General features: G+C 40.7%; 1 protein-coding gene across 1 annotated transcript in view; it reads right to left on the reverse strand.

Annotated features, from left to right (window-relative positions):
- LOC138778119 (gamma-butyrobetaine dioxygenase-like) overlaps positions 1-20,357 on the reverse strand; it is a gene marked incomplete at its 3' end in the record, with an annotated part of 76,740 nt that overhangs the window by 39,996 nt on the left and 16,387 nt on the right. The window lies entirely within an intron of this gene.

Below are 20,357 nucleotides of genomic sequence, written 5' to 3' on the forward strand. Positions count from 1 at the left end.
TTTGTGAGACGCAGAACAAATGAAAAGATACTGGAAGAATGCCTGACGCCATCTGTTGGAGGAGGTATGGTGGGATTGGCGGGCTTTTTACCTCCATTTAAACCTGACTGTGTTCTACTCACTCATGCATACTGGTTCTGAGGAAGGGATAGCTTTTTCCCGAAACATGTTAACCTCATGCTTTGTTTTGTAAATAAATCCTCTATGATCTTAACTATCGGAATCCTGTGATGGTCCTACGGTAGCAGCGCTGGAGTCACTGTACCTGTGTTTTTTATCACTTTCTCTGCATCATGTATTATGGCAAAGCAGGTGATTTAAACCTTTATTGGGGGAGGGGATTTTTAATATTCTTTTTAAAAACATTTTGTATTTTATTTTTTAACACTTCGTTCCTAGGGGACTATTACAAGCAAACATTAGATTGCATATACTGATCAATGCTGTCGGTGCTCTTCTCATAAAGTTTACCTCAGGATCGCTGATCTGACAGGACTGAGGTAAGTATTTCACCCCTGCCTGTTAGGGAAAGTGATCGGAACCCTATTGTCCCTACCTTAAACGCAGCAATTACTAATGAGGGGTTAGTGAAAGGCAGCTGCGTGATCGCAGCTGTCTGTGATTATCCCTAGCTCCTGGGACACTAATGGCTGAGTACACTGAAATGACCAAACACACATTAAACTTCTTCATGCCAGGGACATTTATACACGTTCCAACTGCAAAGGGTCTTTGAACTAGGAACGTATATGGCCTAAAAAACATTCTATATTTTTACATCAGAGGACATCACTCTTCAGTTTCTGTTCAGTTTCTGAGCAGGAATAAAGAGAGAAATTCTTATGTGCTGTATAACACACTAACCCATACAAACAAAATATCTTTAGTTCTTTGACTGACCTACCATCATAGTGTTTATTGATGCTTAGTAATACTTTTATTTTTAGAGCGCCAACTGATTCTTGCAGCACTTTACATAGGGCTTATTAGGGCTAACAATCTTAAAAGGGTAGTGCGGCGCTAAGAAATTATTCACAAAATAACACACATTACAAAGTTATACAACTTTGTAATGTATGTTATGTATGTGAATCGCCCCCTTCCCCTTGTTCCCCCACCCCCGCACGTGGACCCGGAAGTGTAGTGTACCATACATACCTGACGCGCGTCGTCCTCCGTCCCCGATCTTCTGTAAAGGACGTAATCTTCAGTTATGCTCAGCCAATCGCGGCTGAGCAGCCGATGACGCGGCAGAGGGGGGCCGGCATCAGGGACGGCTGCAGCGATTCGGCTGGCCTTCCGAAGATTATGTCATTGACAGAAGATCGGGAATGGGGGATGACGCGCGTCAGGTATGTATGGTACACTACACTTCCGGGTCCACGTGCGGGGGTGGGGGAACACGGGGAAGGGGGCGATTTACATACATAACATACATTACAAAGTTGTATAACTATGTAATGTGTGTTATTTTGTGAATAATTTCTTAGCGCCGCACTACCCCTTTAATTCACATTTCTGTTTGTTTGAGATGTTGGAGAAAACTTGGATGCAAACATGGAGAGAGCATACAAACTCTTTGCAGATGTTGCCCTTGGTGTGATTTAAACCCAGTGCTGCAAGGCTGCAGCGCTAACCACTTAGCCACCACACTAGCTGCTTTAATGGTTTTTAAGGATCCCAAGACCCTACAGCATTGTGCAAAAAATGTAAGGTACAGTACATAAAAAGAACCTTCAGAAAGTAGGGAAAAGTATCTCTAAATTTTAACTTGGCTGAAGTCAGACCCCATGGTAAGGGAAAGAGAGATACCAGAGGCTGCCTTCAGAGCGTAGCGCAGTAAATGTAATCGGAGAAGTCTCCTCTCTTAAATACAAATTACTGATTCGTATTTAGAGGCCAAGACTCATTTATTTTAATAAGGACAAGAAAAGTAAACCAGAACCTCAGTACCAGGAATCATATAGATGCCAGAAGTTCCAAGAATAGTGAAAGGAAAGAAAACCCAAAAATTTGCCATGTAGACAAATTGCCGACAGCGAGCCTTCTCCGAGGTCATGTCAGTAATTAATCTAGAATAACATGAACTTGCTGAGGTATTCATAAAGTAGATTGTCAACTCTGTCATGGTTAGGAGACATTACGGATGTCTTTTGTAATTTTCTCGATGCAAATGAAGACAGGACTTTTGAAGAACCTTGAAAACCCACAGACACTGATTTATCATACTTCTCTGAGGCTTTTCGGAAAGTATGACACATACAGAATACATGTATTAACAACTTTGTAACATTTGTGACTTTTAGTCTAAGAGTCTCCTTAGAAAGACAAAAGCCCTCAAGACATGTTACAGACTTCTGTATGATGTTTAGGAGAAGACTCAACCACTGATTAGGTGTGTAACAAAGGTGAAGAAAATATAAATAAAGGTACCTACATTCATCATTTTCTGACAAATTAAGTTTGTCAGCCCTACGTCTCAGTTTCTAATGGTAACTATCAGGGCCACAAGAATACAAAGGAGTGGGACTAGAAGCTGAGATTCACTTAGCAGATTTCTTGCAGAAAATTAAACATCTCAATGGGATTAATTATGTAGGATGGGCATAGTTTTTACCAACCCTATTCACATGACTTCCATACATGAAGATGCTCAAAAAAATCATCTAAAAGCTACATTTAAAGCTTAGCATCAAATGAATAAAATAGTGCACATTATTCAATATACTTTTAGCAAGACAATGCAGTTTCATGTGTAAATGCTAGGTAAATCAATTAAAGGAAAAGTCCGGTGAAGATTTTTATTAAAGTATTGTATTGCCCCCTAAAAGTTATACAAATCACCAGTATACACTTATTTCCCTGCACTTGCTACTGCATCAAGGCTTCACTTCCTGGATGACATGGTGATGTCACGACCCGACTCCCAGAGCTGTGCGGGCTGTGGCTGCTGGAGAGGATGATCGCAGGGGGACACTGAGGGACACAGGGCACTGAAGGGACACTGAGCATCCCTTTGCCATCATCTTCTCCAGCAGCCACAGCCCACACAGCTCTGGGAGTCGGGTCGTGACATCACCATTTTATCCAGGAAGTGGAGCCTTGATACAGTGGTAAGTGCAGGGGAAAAAAAGCACTTTATAAGCATTTCCCATAATAAGTGTATATTGGTAATTTGTATAACATTTGGGAGGCAATACAATACTTCAATAAAAATTTCACTGGCCTTCTCCTTTAGTTCACTAATCTATGATGCTAGATTAGTATTGTCTCATTAAGTATGACGGTGGATGGGTGATATCATGTTATATAATATCAATGCATTCATTTTTCCTGGAAACTTTAGCTGAATATGATTGTTATTTCCTCAAAGAACTATGGCAGCAGAAAAGACATAGAAATGTAAGTTTAAGGGGCAGAAGTACTGTATATATTTTTTAAATTAGAGTCAGGAAACAAAAAAACACAAACAAAAGAAAAACCCCTTATTTTCCTGCTGCAAATATTATAGAGCTCTGGTCCTTGCTGCACAGAGCTTTCAGGCGTTATTTGAAGCATATAAGCAGCAAAAACAAGGTTATATATGGCAATCTTTTGCTTAAATGATCTAAAGCCGCCCATACACATAATACAGATGTAGGTCAAATACTCCTTTAGGTGAAAGTTGTGTCCCTCAACCTTCTTAAGAGCATGTCATATAGATCACTAATGAGGACCCTCTTGACCATGTCTGTCTTTTCTTCATGTCAATTGTAATAAATTGCTCAGTATGTTTTATCTGTGCTCCCTATAAGTGATCCTGGAGGCACAATTCACCACTAGGGGCAGAAATTGCAATTTGCAAGTCTTCTTATGTCCCAGAATAAGTACTGTATTTTCCTCCCTATAAGACTACCTTTTAACCCAGGAATATCCACTCAAAAGTCAGGGGTCGTCTTATAAACCAAAATTGAAAAAAAAACAAAAAAAAAACAGAAAACGCTGCAACCATATTCATGCCCAATTAATCCATTTGAACCTTCTCCTAGTGTTATAAGGAGGCGTCGCTAAGGCCCAGGAACTCACCAGGTCGATCTGTCCAAAAAAGTTAGCCAGCAAGACAGCTGTCCTTAATAAAACCACCTTTATTTGTTATCAGACAAAAATTAAAATCCATACAGATGGAAAATGCAGTGCGTTTCGACGTATACATGTCTTAATCACAGTATGCAGTGACTAAAACGTGTATACGTCGAAACTTTTTTTTTTGTCCGATAATGAATAAAGCTAGTTTTATTAAGGGCGGCTGTCTGGGTGTCGTCTTATAGGGCGGATCCTGAAAAACTTCGGAACTGGACTGAAGAATCTGCAGTTGCAGCATACAGTGGGGGGAGCTCGAAAACAGCTGCATCCCTGATGTATATGGTGCCTGTATGAACGGCCGAGCAAGCTGCAAGCATCCGGGGAAGGAAAAAAAGAGATGTATTAGAGTGGCGCTTTGCCCAGAAAAACCCACCCCCTTCACCCGTCTGGTCTGCCCTGATCCTATCAGTATTACTGTACCACCTTCTCTGCCTCTCAGATCTCACTGCTGTCCAATGTTTTTTTTTTAATTATTATTATTATTATTATTATTATTATTTGGTGTGTGTTGCAAGAGAGGTTAGTCTTATACAATGGGTATATCCCAAGCTCTATATTTTAACTGGAAAAGTTGGGGGTCATCTTATATGCCTCTTCGTCTTATATGCTGGAAAATATGGTACTCATGTCTCTCTTGTGTGTGTGTAAATGTGATGGAAGTGAGCATGTGACCATAACTATTTTCAAACTCTAAGTCCTTGATGTAATAAAGGAAACATAAAAAATGGAAAAATAGGTTTTACTAAGTGAAGTAAAAAAAAAAAAAAAATCTAACATAATGAATTCCAAAAATATATATAAACAGATTGTAAGCTAATATTGAAGTTTAAATCACGATGATAAAGTGTTTAGGGATTAAAGTGTTCAAACATTCAGACTCACAAGATTTACTGGGTGATAAAATCAAATGAAACAGTCCAAAATACACGTATAACCAAACTCCAAATAGCTTTTATTGGTACAATGTACCTCCTGCCATCTGGACAGATGTTGAAGTCATCAATCCAAATGTAAGTCTGACAGCGAAGCCAAAAATCATAAAATAAGAACAAACGTTATTCATTTGTATTATATAATAATGGTAAAAAGGCATGTGTGATGGCATGGGGTATTAAATGGTATCCAACACTGTTTTACTTGCTAGAACTTATTTACCATGAGTACAGTTAAGCGAATCAGAAAAGTGATTTGTAAGGAATCCTTATTCCCCTTGTATAGACGCCAAAATAAAGATTTGTATTAAGGTTTCTCATTCTGTGTTATCTTATCTAAGGGGAATATGAGTTTGTGTTAGGAAATTGACAAGAACAATAGATTTTACCTAATCAGTCAGAATTAGAGATGAGCGAACCAGGTTCGGGTCAAGTCGATCCGAACCCGAACGGTCGGCATTTGATTAGCGGGGGCTGCTGAAGTTGGATAAAGCTCTAAGGTTGTCTGGAAAACATGGATACAGCCAATGACTATATCCATGATTTCCACATAGCCTTAGCGATTTATCCAAGTTCAGCAGCCCCAGCTAATCAAATGTTGAAAGTTCGGGTTCGGATGGACTCGAGCATGCTCGAGGTTCACTCATCTCTAGTCAGAATGTGTTACCTAGTCAAGAATATTGTTCTTCTAAAATTTTCTATTAAGCTCAGAACAGTCTGAACATTAAAAGACAGGTATCCTGAAGTTTGGTCCATGCTTCAAAAGGGTTATCCAGGTCAATAAAAAAAAAAGTCATAGGCAACCATGTCATAATACAAACGACCACTAATAATGATCATGATCATAATGAGTGGCCGTCTATATTATAAGATGGCTGCCTTTCCCCGCTATGTTCCCAAAGTGGAGCCCATCCCTATGTAAAAAGAGTGAGGTCTCTTTTATGATAGCTAGATCTTAATATTGCTATGCATTGATACCAGTAATCCTATGGAGGAGATTTGCATACACAATTAGTCTAACTACTATGGAGAAAATTGCTAATCCCAAAATTTATTTAATGGAATAAATTAATAATTATGAGATGATTCCTTTGACTTCATAAATATCTGAATGAGGAAATCTATTTGTCAGATTTATTCATCATTGTTTTTTCTGCCCCCTCTGAATTCTGGTCAGACTCCCAATGGTGATTATATCATTGGTTTAACTGTTCTAAATTGCCTTGCCTAAACAGCACAGGAAGTCGCTGCGAAGTTCTAATTCCCGTAACTGGGATTAAAAGACAAAGTGATATTTATACAGCCCATGTAACATATGTAATTGTGTACAAGTGTAGCCTTTACTCCATTGTCTGGTGTAGATTACCAAATTGTTTCCTTGCATCCAGATGTTTAGTAATACATTATATTAAGTATCACTGTGCACTGTACACTGTGCTGCTTTCCTTGTAGTACAATCTAATTTATTGCTGTGTTAACAACATATATAAACATTTCCATACAGTCATGAAATGCTAAAAACACTTTAGAGTGTTCCCAATGAATACGATTATACTGCAATGGTAAAATAATGTCAAAGGGGGGTAGTCACACAGCCATGAAGGGATCAAGGTCCTTATGCCCCCAAACAGTAATATAACAAGATCATTTAGTAATTATGATATACTACATGGACTGAATGGTTAAATTGGTAACAGCGTTAAGTGACAGCTCCAGTGTCCAATCAGGAAAAGTCACCCACAACTGAAAGGAGGGGCCTTCAAAGCATCAAATGTAGAGAATTTTGGGCACCCAACAAGAAGGGGCCATCTCCTGGGCACTTACTATAGCAGTGCCAGGGACAAAGATATCTTTTCCTTACTGGCAGTTTCTGTCTTTTGCTTACAGTATTTTCTACTGCAGCAATGCCTCAGTACAGATGAAGCATTGCATGGTGCTGATAGAAATAAAGGTGTGCACTTTACTAGTCATACTTATTTTCAACAATACTTCCATCCCTTTGGATGTCTTAAAGGGGTTGTCCGGCGAATAACTTTTGCATATAAATTTGGCCAGAATTGGAGAAGAAAAACCCAAATCATGAACTTATGTGTTTTGCTCATTTACCACCATTGTTCTGAAGTGGTTCATTGCTGCGGTCAGTGATATGCTGGGCAAGAGTCTCATTATGTTGAAACTGAGTTCAGGAAGTTCTGTGCTCTATCTGATCTGTTAAGAAAGGTTGCCAAAAGGGGCCAAAACTCATCCAACAGCAGCACTAGCTATATATAAATGTGCTGTGACAAGGTCTTGAGAAGCCCTGCAGTTTCCGACAAAGTGTACATTTTAAAAAAGACGTAAAAAAAAGAGCCAGTAAAGCTTCCTTCAATGGTGACAAGCGATGCAACCTGTACAACCTCATAAGTTGCACAGTCAATAAAAGGACCTGTGTCCTCTGGCATGTGATCTGCCATAATCCATGGAAAGAGCCACTGCTCCAAAGATTGCGGTGATTTTATGTTTTCTGTTTTATATTCCCCTTTTTTATTCGTTTTCGAAACCATTAATTACAGCACTGACTATGCTAATGTGAGAGGTAACCACTGGATATGAGTGAATTTGAAAAATTTGGTATGCAAGGGTCGCAATTTATTACCGAAAAATTAGAAAATTTTTCCAAACGAACCTTAATAAATCTCACTAAAAAAGCTAAACAATTGCAGGTGTTTAGCTGTAAGGTCCACAAAGTTCGCTTATCTATACTTACCTGTCCGGGTGTTTTCAGTTGCCTCCAGCCTGTTCAGGCAATCACTGACTGAGAAACAGCGCCGCGATCAGTGATTGACTGAGCAGGCTGTCACTCTTGAGACACAAGAGTGACAACCCGCTCAGCCACTCACTAGCCATCTCAGTGATTGGCTGAGCGGAGAGTGACACAGAGAGACACTCATCACTGTTCTTAACAGCATGTGAGCCTGAGGACTTTGTTTAGTTATATGTATAGTAAAGCAAAAAAGGTATCTATGTCTGTGTATATTTCTTACATACATACAGTTATTCTAAGCTGAAGTTGCTTTGTAATGATACTAGTGTCCTAACAACAAAGTGGTATTTCCCTGGCTACTGTATGCAGTAACCATAAGAGGCTGAATCCATTAGAGAGTAAAATTGTGTTTTCATTGCCAAATGGAATGAAACATGAAATGTATTATGATACTCTGGAATCCAGAGTGGAAAATAAATTCTGGCGGCAGCTCCTGAAGCAGTGGTTATACAATAAATCAGAGATGTTCCCCCTTTACAGCAGCCGAGACAGTTACACAAAGCAGCCAAATATAAAGCCTTATTGCTAAGGTGCTTAAAATTGTCATGCCTCAAGCAACAACGCCATAGTTCTTCAATTGTTTTCAATCAAGAAACAGTGGTCCCTCAACATACAATATTAATTGGTTCCAGGACGACCATTGTATGTTGAAACCATTGTATGTTGAGACCAAAACTCTATGGAAAACTGGTAATTGGTTCTGAACCCCCGACATTTCATGCCATAATGAAAAAAATAAAAATTTTAAGGAAAATATGCAGCTAACTAATATGGATAAAGCAAGTCCTTACATACACCAGTCAGAAAGAGTTACTGGAAGCTGTAAATCATTTTCTATATAGAAGACTGGAGCATTTTCAGGTCCTGAACAGATCACACAGGGTCCCAAAAAAAAAAAAAATATGAGGCCGCCCTCACCTGGTGCCCAACGGAGCAACTCATCCTGGTAAAGAGCAGCACAGGTGATGTAGTATCACACTGTACTATAGAGAGGATATACTAGACAGCTAATCACTGCATCCACTTCAATAATACTGGGGTTTTACTGGAAAAATTGCCATTTTCATTGGTCGATCATCTGTTTTTTTTACATGTGCTGCAGGTACATTGTATGTTGAAAATATTGTATCTTGAGGCCATTGTAACTGCAGGGACCACTGTACATTGTAGATTGCATTTATCCATGTATGCAAAGTAACATTGAAAAAACACAAGAGTCCATTAAAGTACCTCTTATTTGAAAAACTTTAGACATGTCAAAGAGATGTCAAAAGTTTTAATTGGTCTGGCTTTGAGTGTTCAGACCCTTATCAATCGGGAGAACGAGCGGGGAGAGGACCACACTACAGCGTAGTTTACTCCCTGCTCTGTGTCAGTGAAAGAGTCAGGCTACATAGACTTACATTGGGAGCCTTAGAAGTCATCATGTGATGCAGAGCCGGGAGAGGAAGATGCTTAGCATGGTATGGGACCATGCAGACCAGTAAGGGTCTAAACACTCAAATTCGAATCAAACTAGTTTTTGACATGTCAAAAGTTTTTCAAACGACAATGAAACTTTAAGTTCCACCTATAATCCCACTGTGTTGATTCAGAGGTCCTTAACCCCTTCACGTCAAAAATATGTATACAGTATATACGTTCCTGCTGCAGATTTCCCATGCAGCAGGAACGAATATATACATTCTTGACTGTGAGGGGCTTTAGATGTGTGCGGGACTGCTGCAGTATGAGCAGCCAGCACACTTCAGTGTCCCGGGAGCTGAGGATAATGACAGGCAGCTGCAATCCCACAGTGACAGGTTAACCAAGAGGTCCCGATCACTTGTACCGACAGGCGGGGGTAAGACACTTACCTCCGTTCTGTCGGATCATCCATCTGTTCACATTTTCCCCTTTAGGCAGGCTCTATGTACAGATGGCCGATAACACTGATCTATGCTATGCAGCACAAACCAGCAGGCTCACAACTGAGGGAAGGAGACTGAAAAGGTCAGTTTACATGATAAACAGTTGAAATCAGCAGATGGAGTTCCCTATATTGACACTTATGATGTACCATTAATTTTTATAATAGTTTCTGATACACAGGATTTGTTGTGTTATGAGTTATTATGTTAGTGTTATGTGTTTCTCAGGTTTCCTACTGGTTTCCATTTAAGTGGCAGGATTTGAGCCGACAAAACATAGCCATTAGCAAAGAAAACAGCAATCCACGCTATCTGTATCTGGATTAGCACTGTACCTCCCAGATCAGTGATTGGCACTTGTGCAGCAACCAGATTCCTATAGGTGCTCAGTCCCAAAATAAACTGCCCCTCAGGTATACATGGCTATACAGCCTTTCCTTTATTTAACACCATATACATGTCAGTACCCACCTGCCAGGCCTCTTAGCCTCCATAAAGACCACCACACCGACTATAGCTAATAGCCCCCCAAACCATTTTCCATTGCCCGCTCCTCACAGACACCTTATGCTGCCCTCACTACCACCTCTTCCTGCCCGATTGTGTTGCTTTTATTCCTTTTCACACTCTGCACCATTGATATTGTGGCATCAGCTGAAACCACATGACCACTAACCACCACGGGTGTATGCACGCTTTGTACTTAAAAGTTGTAACTAGAGACGAGCGTACCTCGAGCATACTCGAGTTCATCCGAACCCGAACTTTCGGCATTTGATTAGCTGGGGCTGCAGAACTTGGATAAAGCTCTAAGGTTGTCTGGAAAACATGGATACAGCCAATGACTATATCCATGTTTTCCACATAGCCTTAGGGCTTTATCCAACTTCAGCAGCCACCGCTAATCAAATGCCGAAAGTTCGGGTTCGGATGGACTCGAGCATGCTTCAGGTTCGCTCATCTCTAGTTGTAAATTAATTCTATGAAAAAATAGCCTTTTTTTTTTACTGTTGCTCTCCACTTAGCACCCTCCACATTATTGCTGCTCTGTGGGGATAGTAGACCCCTGTCTGCTGTCAATGAGGCTCCTGTGGCTTATTTCTCACTGTGTATTTCACATCTCAGATATGCTGTAAATCCACTGCTTGATGCCTTTTTACCTTGAGTTGCAGCGACTTTGCGTTGTGGTTAATGCAATGTGGTTATAACAGGTGACAGACATGGAAACACATGGGGAGATAGGATCATAATCTATCTAGTAGTACAGCTGTGTTTGTTGCCATAGCAACCAATCAGGGCTCGTTAAGATGAAAGATGTTAGGATGAAAGACAGATATTAATGGTTTCCACAGCAGTGATAGGTTTCCCCTGTCACATAATGCGCCGCCAGTCACCACATTGTACACCTGAGGCCGTATACAGAAAGAAACACTGTCACTAATATACCATTACTTCATCATTGTTTCTATTTACATTGTATTGTCCATGACCCTTTCCTCCCATAGGACATCATGTGACAGCTCTTGTAATAGGGGCTCAGTATAGACATCAATGGCCAATCAGATCATTGCTTCAATTGTCAAACCTATAAGCACTAATCTGATTGGCTGCCACAGTCAATGACCCTAGCAACCAATCAGATCATTGCTTCAATTGTCAATCCTATAAGCACTAATCTGATTGGCTGCCACAGTAGTGGGACAAACAAAGTGATGTCACCATGCCTCTGTTTGTCATCACAACATCTCAACGAGCAAAGAATCAGGGATCAGATACACAGATCACGTACACAGCTTGCTGCCACCAGAGGAACTACACTCTAAAATATTCATCACAGGACCGCCATCCATCTCCTGCTACAAAGACAACACCACCTGGCACAGGATTGGAACAGCGTCATACATGTATATACTGGATAGCCACAGGGAGAAGACCCCTAAACTACACTACAGGTGGGTCTATCTAGGCAGACTGTGTGCAATGTGGTGGGGATGAGTGCGGAAGATAATGGGGGAGGGGGATGTGTAAGATTACACCCTATTATTGTTGTTTTCTAATAAAGGGATCAAACGCTATGTCTCTGTGCAGTGACTGTATATGGCTGTACTGGGGTTCTACCTGGGTATGCTCATGGACACATCAATTATAACCTTCATTCTTATTTCCATGTAACACACATGTATTAATTACTGAAATAAACCAGACTTTTAATAATAATGTTTGATGGAAAGAACAATATGATTAAATGAAAGCTGGGCTCTGATTGGTTGCTATGGGGACGACAATTGGTCTTTTTGATCAGGTCAGGTTTGATTCAAACGTTTCTTCTTTCTTTTAAAGATGCTGAACACTGAAGAGAGAATGATCCCAGGGCAAAGGCTACAGGTGATGTCTATCTAACATTACTAGAGGGGGGAATTGGGCAATTCTGCTCTGACCACTGGTTGCCTTAGGCTGTTCACACATGGGGGAGGGGGATTTATGAAGACCGGCGTACGAGTACGCCGGTCTTCATAAATCCCCCCCTATGTGTGAATTAGGCCTGCACCCTTTTCCCAAGCCGGATTCACTAAGAGGTGCACCCCTCTTGGTGAATCAACCTGTGGCAGGTGTAGATTTGGATCATGATTTACACCTGCGAGCATTTGTAAATCATGCTAAATGCGGCGCGAGAGGAGGTCATGCCTCCTCCCCGCCTTGCAGTGTCCCCCTTCCCGCCTATCGGGTGAGCTGGTGATACGCCAAGTTTACGCCAGGGAGAAGGGGCGATTGTGCCCTAAGTTTAGTAAATGTCCCCCTTAGTGTTTAATTAATGTAAATTGGCGCTATTTTGCCACAAATTGCATAATTGCTGAAAACCAGAACCAATTTACTGCGAATTGTGCAATTCGCTACAAATTATTACTAATTAAGACTAATTAATGGCTAATTAAATGCTATGTGTGAACATAGTCTTAACTATATATCAATGCTATTTATGAGGCCATAGATGACATATTATCTGTGGTCATTTGCTAGGCATAGCCATAGTATTATTTTTGTAAAATGTGTTGGAAAGATCTAAAAATATACAGATCAGTAATTTATTTGGGAAAAGAAAACCGCAGCTAAACATTGCACATGATCTCAGGGTTTCTTTGGTAAAACACTGTATTGGCAGAAATGAAAACATTATAAAAGTCCTGGAGCAAGGGACTATCCACAAAGGGCAGTTACAGTACCCATGATTAAAAAAGAAGACTTGGGAGAAAAGACTACCCTCATGGAAGAAGAAGTAAGATAAAGATTATTATCATATCCATAATTTCTCACCATAGGCTACCTTCCAAATACTGCGCATGTGAATGTTGAATGGTATATGTTAGTTATGGCTTACGATAGTTGTGGCTTATGTCTGTGATCATGTGCTAGAAGTAGCTGTGGATCCTGTTTTGCAAAAATACTCTGTGGCCAAAAAGAAGATTGAAGAACATGAACTGGGACAGAGAAGTACCCTCCATGTGCATGAAGCCAGCTAAAGAGAATGATGGGTTTGTTATCATATCCATAATTTCTTAACCACAAGCTATCTTCTAAATATTGCACATGTGAATGAAGTATGCTGTATGATTGTTGTGACCTATGCCTGTTATGTGCTAGAAGTAGCTATGGATTCCCGTCTGTAAGAAGATGCAGTCACCAGAGAGAAGATTAAAGAAAAGAGTAGACCTGGGAAAGAGACGTAACCTTCATGGGCAAGAAGCCAGCTAAAGAGAAAGATGGTTATGTTATCATACCCATGAACTCTCAGCACAAACTATCTTCCAAATATTGCACATGTGAATGTTGTATGCTGTGTAATAAATGCAGCTTATGTCTGTGATCATGTGCTAGAAGAAGCTGTGGACTCTGTTCTGGGAGAAGATGCCATGAACAGAAAGCAGATAAAACAAGACCTGGGACAGATGACTACCCTCCATGGACAAGAAGCCAGCTAAAGATGAAGATAACTATATTTTTATACCCATCATTTGTCACCACAGGCTATCTCCCAAATATTGCACATGTGAATGTTGTATGATGTATGATAGTTGTGCCTTATGTCTGTGATCATGTGCTAGAAGTAGCTGTGGACACCGTTCTATAAGAAGATGCTGAGGCCAGAAAGAAGATTGAACAAGAAGACCTGAGACAGAGGACTACCCTCCATGGGCAAGAAAGATGGGTATTTTACAATATTCTTAATTTCTTTCCCCAGGCGATCTTCCAAATATTGCGCATGTGAATGATGTATGCTGTATGATAGCTGTGGTCTATGTCTGTGATCATGTGCTAGAAGTAACTGTGGATATCGTTCTATAAAAAGATGCCTTGGCAAGAAAAAAGATGAAACAAGAAGACCTGGGACAGAGGACTACCCTTCATGGGCAAGAAGCCAGCCAAAGTGAAGGATGGGTATACTATTATACCCATCATTTCTCACCCCATGCTGTCTTTCAAATATTGCGCATGTAAATGTTGTATGATGTATGATAGTTGAGGCTTATGTCTGTGATCATGTGCTAGAAGTAGCTGTGGATCCTGTTTTGCAAAAAGATACTGTGCCCACAATGAAGATTGCAGAAGAAGACCTGGGACTGAGAAGTACCCTCCATGGGCAAGAAGCCAGCTAAAGAGAAAGATGGGTATGTTATTATACCCATCATTTCTTGCCACAGGCTATCTTCCAAATATTGCGCATGTGATTGTTGTATGCTGTATGATAGTTGTGGCCTATGTCTGTGATCATGTGCTAGAAGTAGCTGTGGATTCCTGTCAGCAAGAAAATGACTTGGCCAGATAGCAGATTGACCAAGAAGACCTGGGACAGATGACCACCCTTCATGGACAAGAAGCCAAAGATGAACATGAGCATGTTTTTATACCTATCATTTCCTACCACAGGCTATCTTCCAAATATTGCGCATGTGAACATTGTTTGCTGTGTGATAGTTGTGGCTTATGTCTGTGACCATGTGCTAGAAGTAGCTGTGGATACCGTTGTATAAGAAGATCCCTGGGCAAGTAAAAGATTAAAGACTTGGGACAGAGGACTACCCTCCATGGGCAAGAAAGCAGCAAATGACTTGACCAGAAAGCAGATTGAACAATAACACCTATGGCAGATTACTACTTTTTGTGGTCAAGAAGCCAGCTAAAGATGAAAATGAGTATGTTTTCATGCCCATCATTTCTCACCACAGGCTATCTCCCAAATATTGCACATGTGAATGTTGCATACTGTATGATAGTTGTGCCTTATGTCTGTGACCATGTGCTAGAAGTAGCTGTGGATACCGTTATATAATAAGATGCTGAGGCCAGAAAGAAGATTGAACAAGAAGTCCGGAGACAGAGGGCTACCCTCTTAGGGCAATAAAGATGGGTATTTTATAATACCCTTAATTTCTCACCACAGGCTACCTTCCAAATATTGTGCATGTGAATGATGTATGCTGTATGATAGCTGTGGCCTATGTCTGTGATCATGTGCTAGAAGTTGCTGTGGATTATATTCTGCAAGAAGATGCAGTGGCCAGAAAGAAGATTGAAGAAAAAAGAAGAACTGGGACAGATGACTACCCTCCATGGGTAAGAAACCGACTAAAGATGAAGATTTTTGCCATCAGCCATTGTGTGGTCGATGTGTGGGGTCATGTTGTGAGGAAGCTCATGTATTCCTTTTTATAAAATGATGCATTAGAAGAATAAAAATGTGTTACCACACAACATCTAGGGATGTTGTCCAGTATAGGCAAAATGGCGGCTACAGGTGAAGGCTGTTATGGTGCCTATCTTTTCTTACCTATGCCTTCCTTTTGTTCTTATGTATGAATGTAGGACATTTTATATGTGTAACATGACGTATATAAGGCAATGCATGTAGTAGTGTAGATTTGGCTGTTTGTGTGACATTTGTAGTGTGTGCCATTGAAAGATCTAACTGTCTTTTAATGTTTCTCTTTCATGGCGAGCTGAAGAGAGAAACTGCGTTCTGGAGGGCACATATGACTGCTGGAAGCTTCTGTGGTGTTCCTGAGACTCTGGCCCTTAATAACAAATTAAAGGCAAAAACAAGGGAACACAAGAGGTTTGTTGGGGAAAGAACAGAAGCAAATGTACTGTGACTTAATGTCAACCTGCCTGGGACACATATGTAACTATCCTAGGATAATAATAAAGGAAACAGTAGATGGACATACTAGATGGACTAGGTGGTGTTTTATGCTGACATTCTTCTATGTTCCTTACAGTAAATGTTAACCGGACAATGGTTGAGCAGTATCTGGAGCTTGGATTGCCACACAGCTAGGACTGTCCAGTCAGAAGTAGTTGTTCGGCCAAGTGTGATGGAAGAGGATCCCAAGCTCTTGAGATGCAATCCTACCATCACTAAAGATGCCAACTTATTGTATTAAAAATACTGAATGCCTCATTTGTGTAATTTGCTTTATTAAATCTGACCTGAGAGCTCATGAACATGGTAGAATTTTGGTGCTTTTTAGTGCACCATAACAGGGGCGTAGCTAGGAATCATGGGGCCCCCTAGCAAAAAAACTGTATGGAGCCCTCCCTCCCCTACACTCGGTGATGTGGCCAAAAAAAAAATTCTCTTGTGGCCAGAGGCAGAATCCTATGGTTATATATATAGGTGCAGACTACCTTTTGCTTAACCCTTTATTTACTATAGTGTGTAAGTGACCCAGTGTTCTCTTACATGCTGCAACACAAAAAGGGTTAAAGAGTCACTGTCGTATTTTTTTTTTTTTTGCAGAAATCAATAGTCCAGGCGATTTTAAGAAACTTTGTAATTGGGTTTATTAGCCAAATCTGCCATTATCTGCATGTAAAAAGCCTTTTCCCAGGTCCTCCCCTCCTTCCTCTTTTTCATCCACTCTGAAAAATCTGAAAATTGTGACTTGTTGCAGGAGTCGTACCCTGTCTGTTCTAGGGAGGGGGGAGGGGGGAGGAGGAAGGAGGGAGTTAGCCGGCAGCAGAAAGCAGATAACAGAGGATTACAGGCACGGAGCTGGGTGACAGCTGTAATCCGAGCTCAGACAGGTCACTGGTGACTGTCACAGGAGATATCCCGTGAGGGATTTGTAGATTAACTCTTTGTTGTCCTGTTTTGGTCTTTTCTTTAGCTCTCTCCATAGGAGAACAATGAAGACAGGGGGGAGAGCTTCAAACTGCTTTTTCATGATAAAAAATGCATTTTTCGGATAATAAACCCAATTACAAAGTTTCTTAAAATCGCCTGGACTATTGATTTCTGCAAAAAAAAATTTCACGACAGTGACACTTTAATACAGAAGACAATTAGTTCTCTCCTTCTACTCCTGCACTGATAACCCCTGATCTCTGCAGGAACTCAGAGAACAGAGGTCACAGGTTATAAGAGTAGTCAAGCAGAGAGCTAATTGTCTTTTGTATTAACCCTTTATTTGTTTTGCAGCATGTTAGAGAACACTGGGTCACTTACACACTGCAGTAAATAAGGGGTTAAGCAAAAGGACACAGGAGGCTCTTATCTTCCCTGGGCCCCTCCACGGGCCCCATAGCAACCGCCTTCCCTGCCTCTATGGTAGCTACGCCACTGCACCACAAATTTGGTGCTTTCTAACATTCCCATTTCACTATCTATATTATAAAATGATCCTGAGATCTTCAGTTTTGTTCACTTGGTATAAAGGTCCCTATTCACTTTACATATCAGTCAGCGGTACTCTGGACAATTCCTGGCACAGACAGAGGTGGCATTGTCTGATAAATCTGGTGCATTTTTAGGCTATATTCATACTACGTAAGTTTTGTAATTTTTACAACGGCCGTGATTACTACGGAACTCATGTAGTGCTGCTTTCTAAGGAATCGCTAGTGGCTCCGCAAGAGACATGTCAGTTTTCTGTGACCGCAGAAAACCGTGTCAGTTCACACAATGAAGCGGGGAATTCGGATGTGGGCACGCACGGATGCGCCCGCATCGGAATTCAGCTGTCTTAAAGATCATCTAGCTGGTACTGCAGTAACGGTCAGGATGATCTTCTCTGACATTGGCCGTTCCGTGACCCGGCCGGGTCACAGAACAGCTGGTGTCTTACAAAGTGGGAACATGGCCTAAGACTGTCTAGTCTAAATATACACTCTCTGAGAATTTTTATCTGCCACATTGTGTCACCAGCTTAACCCCTTCCCATCAGCAATCTGTACATATACGTTCCTACTGCACATACCCTGAGCCGTAGGAATATATATATAGGTTCCTGTAAATGACGGGGCTTCCTGATGTGAGCGGGATAGCTGCAGTGAGAGCGATCCCGCTCACATCAGTGTCCGGGGCCGGAGGTGATGAGAGTCAGCTGCAATCCCGCAGCTGACTCTCATTTACCCTTAAACGCTGTGATCTACTGCGATCGCGGCATTTAAGGTGCTCAGTGACAGATCAAGCATCTTATAATACCCCCCCCCCCCCCCCGATAAAAGTTTAAAAGACCCCCTTTCCCCTTATAAAAATAAAAATATAAAAAAATAAAATAAACATATTACATATTTTAGTGTGCGGAATTGTCAGATCTAAAATAAACGATATAATAAAATATAACATAATTGTTCCCGCACGGTGAACAGCGTAAGCGGAAACAAAACAAACAAAAAAAAAAAACGCACCAGGATTGCTGATTTTGTTAAACTATATATCACAAAAAAATTAACAAAAAGCTATCAAAATTTTTCTGTTACACCAATATGATATTAATGAAAGCTAGAGATCATGGCGCAAAAAATTACACCCCAACCAGCCCTGTAGGTGGAAAAATAAAAGTGCTATGGCTCTTAGAAGGTGGGGAGGAACACTGCATTAATCTGACCCGAACTTTTGTGCATCAAAGGGCTCTGTCTTGCAGGGGTTAAAGAGGTCATCTGGTTAAGTAAAATATATATTAAATAACCACCCCCCCCTTCCTTCCCTCAGTTCTTAGCCTGCTGCTTTCTGCTAAAGACTCAAAAAATGGTGTCTGGGTCGTTCAGTCTATCTCCCCCTCCCTTCCCAGATGGCTGATGTAAACCTCTGGCAGGCTTTGTCTGCAACATTGTAGCTTCTTTGTAATGTTGGGAGGGTTCATCTGAGGTCAAGTTGCTGATGAATTAATCATCCCGGCATTAGAAAGTTGCTACAAAAGAGCAGATAGAGAACTGTTTATATAAGCGGTCTGGCATAAGAGGGTGGAGGAAAAGCTCACACACACAGTTTTTGTGTCTTTAGCAGAAAGTAAAAGGCTGAGGGAAAGAGACAGAAAAGGTAAAGACATGTATGGAAAGAATTGTTAGTCTCCAGGAGAGGTGGTGGTGGTGGGGGGGGGGGGGAGTTGCTTCAACATATATTTCAACTAACTGGATAATACCTTTAAGATGCCAAAATCTCCATAACATGGAGTAAAATTCCTTCCTGATTCCAAGTATGGCAATCACAATAAATTCCTTGATCATGAGCCATCTTAAATTGAACCTGTCATCTATTTTAACACTGTATAAAGATCACAGTATAACTACCCATGGACTTTTACTGGTAATGCAACTCATCTGAGCTGTAATGCTACTTAAAACCTGGAGATTGGTGTTGTTTTTGGGGGTTACAAAAATAAGATAATTCCATAGCCCTTTTTGTCAGCTGCTCCCCATAGCTCCCATTTGCCTCTGTCTATTCTAACAAATTTCTCTCTTCTTCCTGCTTTCAAGATGAGTGCTTGGGAGCAGGACCTGGCGGCTGTGCCATTCACTGTCCGAGACGTCTCTACAGCCAGTGATTAGCTAAGCTGGTAGGCAGGAAAAAGAAAAGATTGCGGGAGTGGGCAATCCTGGCAATATGGTCACCACATATATCGGGAGTTTTCCAGGCAAACATGCTAGGTGTACACCCCAAGCTTGATGTGAACAGAACCATATGGCCTGGCAGTATTAACCCTCCAAATTTTGAGTAATGTAAGTTCTCCTTTTCTAAAAACCAACAATATTAAACTGAAGGTTTTGCCTTAGTAAATGAGTACTTGGAGAAAACTTAAAGTTGTAAAAGAATAATGCATAGAGGCCAGGAAAAACGAAATAAAGGGACCTCTGGGAAAAAATGAATGTGAGAATGAAATCCTACTTATTATTAATTTTAAAGCTTCTTTAGAAGTGTAAAACGCAAAGTCACATGGGTGATTATATACATACCATATATTCCTCATAAAAAACTCGGCACAAAAGTGACCTTTGGTTGTTTTACCTTATAAAATCTCATATTGGGCAGTCTAAATGAACGCAGCATTGTGCATCACTTACTGTTATACTTATATCAGTGCTGAACAGCACTATATATCTCAGTTTGAAGATTCAATGACAACACGATGCTCTATCTATTATACCATGGTCTGTAAAGCTATATAAACTAAGGCTAGGTTCACATTGTGTTAATGCGATCTATATTATTTTAAATGCTGGCTGCTCAGCCAGAGACAGTAACCTGCAAAATGTTTGTATATATAGTACATGAGAAAAAAGATAATCAAATTAACTATACAGATATCAGCTAAT

Source organism: Dendropsophus ebraccatus, unplaced genomic scaffold (genome assembly GCF_027789765.1).
Source record: "Dendropsophus ebraccatus isolate aDenEbr1 unplaced genomic scaffold, aDenEbr1.pat pat_scaffold_641_ctg1, whole genome shotgun sequence".
Classification (NCBI taxonomy): Eukaryota; Metazoa; Chordata; class Amphibia; order Anura; family Hylidae; genus Dendropsophus; species Dendropsophus ebraccatus.